The sequence below is a fragment of the Triticum dicoccoides genome, chromosome 7B (assembly GCF_002162155.2).
Source record: "Triticum dicoccoides isolate Atlit2015 ecotype Zavitan chromosome 7B, WEW_v2.0, whole genome shotgun sequence".
NCBI lineage: Eukaryota > Viridiplantae > Streptophyta > Magnoliopsida > Poales > Poaceae > Triticum > Triticum dicoccoides.
Genome location: NC_041393.1, coordinates 113,990,092 through 113,994,227, shown reverse-complemented (window position 1 = coordinate 113,994,227; position 4,136 = coordinate 113,990,092). Strand labels below are relative to the sequence as shown.

General features: G+C 44.7%; 1 non-coding gene and 1 pseudogene across 1 annotated transcript; one reads left to right on the top strand and one right to left on the bottom strand.

Annotated features, from left to right (window-relative positions):
• Window positions 1-1,331: 1,331 nt before the first annotated feature.
• Window positions 1,332-1,491, bottom strand: LOC119342247. Its single transcript, XR_005165482.1, has one exon. It is a non-coding gene; the product is annotated as a U1 spliceosomal RNA (small nuclear RNA).
• Window positions 1,398-3,487, top strand: LOC119338705 (annotated as a pseudogene).
• Window positions 3,488-4,136: the final 649 nt, after the last annotated feature.

Below are 4,136 nucleotides of genomic sequence, written 5' to 3'. Positions count from 1 at the left end.
TAAACATTTTCAGGACTGTAAAAGGGCAGCAGAGTCTCTTGAAAAGTCATTTGATCTCACAAGAGAGAAGCTTCCTGAAACTATGGCTTCAGTGAGACTAGTTGCAAAAGAGATCGGTGCCTTGAGTGTTGATCTCAGTGACCTAAGGCAAGTAACTAAACACTTCTCACGCCTGTTTCCTTTATTCTTTTCTTTTATATATATTATTAGATGGTCGGCTTATTTGCATATATGGAACTGCATTGACTCGACTCGAAGTGACCTGGATGTGTAATTACTTTTGGTTATGGTAGTTACTTCCAGATATTGTTCACTTGCTGTATCTGCCATCCACAGACATGACACTTTCTGAGATTGTATTCTGATTACTGGATGCTGCCTTTTTTCTTCTCAAGAGTACTAGATCATGATTTTGTGTCCACATGTTGGCAACTTTTCCAGTATTACATACCGTGTTGTGTAAAAGAGCTCAAATTCCTTAATAGGGGATAACTTCTGGATAACTAACAATACAATCATTGCCTAGACCAGTCAAGAATTGACGAAGGTTGTGAGGAGTTCCTTGAGCATTGTTCATACAGCTGACGCTCAACTTCGCCAGCTGGCAACCTCAGCCCAACAAGGTGATCTATGCTCTGGTGGCATTACCTTCTACATGGCTTACCCTGCAAAAAAAAAAATCTAACATGGCGTAAGGACCATGCCCAAGGTTTTTTGCCTTAGCATTTGTTCCATTTTTTAGGAACCGCTCAGGGGGCGGCTAACCGGAAGAAAGCAGTAGGGGAGCCATTGGTGGCTACTACCGTGAGAGAAGTCCGTGAGTTGATTGCGGACATCCGGTCAGGATTTGGAGCAGCCTTCGGCATCGCCAACCTTTTCAGGTGGGCATCAAAATTTTGGTCAAAGCGCCCTACGAATAACTCACAGTGATGTCTCTGAATTTGTTTCGTCACTGATGCTACAAGCATATGGTCCAACCGGGCAGGACATAACTTACAATCTTCCGCACGGCTTTGGTCTGAATTATGTACTCCCTCTGTCCCAAAGAGCTTCTTAGATTTGTCTACAGATGTACTCCCTCCGTTCCGAATTACTTGTCTTAGATTTATCTAGATATGGATGTATCTAGCACTAAAATGAGTCTAGATGCATCCGTATCTAGACAAATCCAAGACAAGTAATTCGGAACGGAGGGAGTATGTAGGCTTTTCGGGACAGAGGTAATATTTAGAGAACTGAATTATGTATTGCATCATCTTTGTTGATACTGAATAGTTAGATTTTTGTGCTTGAAATCTTGCACAACAGATAATATTTTTGTTTGAGTGTTGGTAGGGGCCGCGCGAACGCGTACCCCCTTTATCACAAATTACGACGTCCACTCTCCCCGAAGGGAGATGGTAAACCAGTGCGCCCACAAGGTGCAATGTAGGCCACTGATCTAGGCCATGAGACTTCTTGATCTCTCATTGACCCCGTCCAGGTAAGTGAGTTTCATGGGAGCCCTGCGTGGCGCATAAATAATCAGCTCTCCTTCCGAGGACGCCTCAGCCCTCGATGTGGGACTAAAAACGTGGGTACAAAGAATCCTGGTGCCTTCCGGAAAGCTGGGCGCGGCGTCGTCTTCGGTAATTAGGGCCACAAAACTGCTAACTCAGGCCCACCGATCGTAATCCAGGCCCAATAAGCCGCAACGTGTATACGTGCGTCGGTCGGTGCTCGAGTTTGAATCGGGAACGGCTGTTTCCTTCGATTGCGTTCCAACAGGAGCCCTCCATAAAACACGGCGTGCACAAAACAAGAGCGGCGGCGACGGCGACCGATCGACCTTGCCCGTGGTGACTCTTCGCTAGAGCTGATCGCGGCTACGAAGAAACCCAAGGCGAGGCGTCAAAGACCAGCCATGGTAACGACTGAGATGAGGATGGCTGAAGGGGCTGCGATGATAAGAAAGCTGACGCCTGAAGAAAGGGCCAGGATTATTGCCAAATCAATGGCTGAAAAATCTGCCAGGGAGGCTGACGAAGCTGGAGGTGATGAGCAGGAGAGTGGACCGGCACAATGCGAGGAAGAATCGTTCGCTGCCGAGTTTCGCTCTTTCTGGGACAGATTCTACGCTCGCTGCTGCGGTGCTACCTTCGACCAGACCAGTAAGTCCCTTCCCCGGCCAACACTTCTCTTGATTCATTCCCTTATAAGTATGTACGAGCAATTTGATAGGAGGATCCATGCACACTTCCTTATATGATCTGCCATCACTCACACCAATTTGATATGAATTGCAGCATACGTCAATGGATCACAATTTTTATCTCATGTAATAGCTGACTAACTGCTTAATTTACATGTGATCAATCTATGCAGCATCTATCCCTGCCATGTGTCACACGAATCCTGCTTCTGAACGCTCGGCCAAGGCCATGGACACTCTGCAGATTATGTCAGTCAAAGTTGCATCAATCAACGGGGATTTGCGCTGGCCACTGGAAGTGTTTGGTATGATAGCTGCACGTGATGTCTTGGATCAGAAGCGCAATTTTATTTTCCACCGTGCGAGGACTAACTGCCAGACCATCACCCAGGAGGTTCGTACTTAGCTCTTCTCTCTTGGTTTTGTTTTGACATCTTGGCATTACATGCAACTTCTCTGCTAATTGTACGCAGTTTTTTTCTGCATTTGCCTATTGAAGCAACCATAAGCAACTATTTATGCATTTGCTGCTGTCAGATTTAGTAATTCGTACATCTTACCATTTTGTCGTTGAAACTACCCATTTTGCTGTGAAAAGTAGAATAAATAGAATATTCTACTACAGAGTTGATTGTTATTTGATGAAATGAACATTGTCGTTTACTTAAATTTTTTTCTCTGCATGCAGGATTGCTACCTAGCACTGGCGGGTTCTACCCGTGCTATTGTCGTGGCATATGATCCTTCATACATTGAGGTTTCGCTGAAAGTGAAGGGCACTACAGAATCTGAGGATAAAGATTTAAGTGCTCTTGTGGTGGTGTTTAGAGCTGGATACTGTCCTGAAAGTGTTTACCCTAGCAGGCTTAGCACGCTGGAATTTAAATTTGATCACATTCAAGAGTCGTTATAAGAATCATTGGCGGGGCGTGGCCAGATGGATTTCGTGGTGTATATAGTGCTGCCTCCCGTAGTGATGACAACCTGCAGGTCAAGTTGCTTGAATATGAAGATGGCGGATTGCCCGTTGATGCTGATGGTGTGATCACGCTCTCACGACGTGTGGTCTCTGTTGAACTTGAGAGAAACCTGAAGGTTTCAGTAATGGCAATTCCAGTTAACGAGGGAGATGCCGTTGAGACCAGCGAAGCAGTTTTAAAATCTCATAGAGCTGGTGTAAGTCCCGCAGGCATCAATCTCAACGTTGGCTCCTGCAATATGGAAGTTCGTGTTGCTTGGTCCTGTTTCCGTCGTGAGTGTTGACATGAGACTATCTTTAACTCATTTAATCTGTGCATTATAAATTTGTGCGGTGATATTGTGGCATTTGTTCTAGTGGTGTATGCTAAAAACATGTTCCAAGTTATGTAGTAGAGCTGTAGTGGTAATGTGGCATTTGTTCTAGTGAGGTATGTTAGAGATCTGTTCGTCGAGGTTGTTTGGCCGCTGGATTTCGCATTATTAATAATATATGGCTGCATGCATCGTTCTGATGTAGAGGTCAGGGGTCATCCTTCTTTTTTAAAAAGAAAATGTTATTAGATGACCGGCTGATTGTATGCATATATGAAATTGCATCGACTCGAAGTAAACTGGATGCGTCGAAGTCCATTACTGGATGCTAATTTTTTTTTCTCGCACTGGATGCTTATTCATTACTTTGTGTGCACAAGTAGGCAACTTTTACGGTTTTACATTACTATTGTGTAAAAGAATTCCATAAAAGGGGATAACGGTAAGTATTTTCTAGATAAAACCATCAGTTTCATCCATTAATTAAGATGAGAGTTGCATATCTGTCGTGGATATAATCTTGACATACTAAGGGGAGGGGGCGTGGTTGTAGAGGCAATCGTATCCAGCGAACAGTGCGGTTGGGAGTATGCTCAAAGAGTTATACAGGTTTGGGTCCTCCGCGGTGGAGGTGATACCCTACTCATGGTGC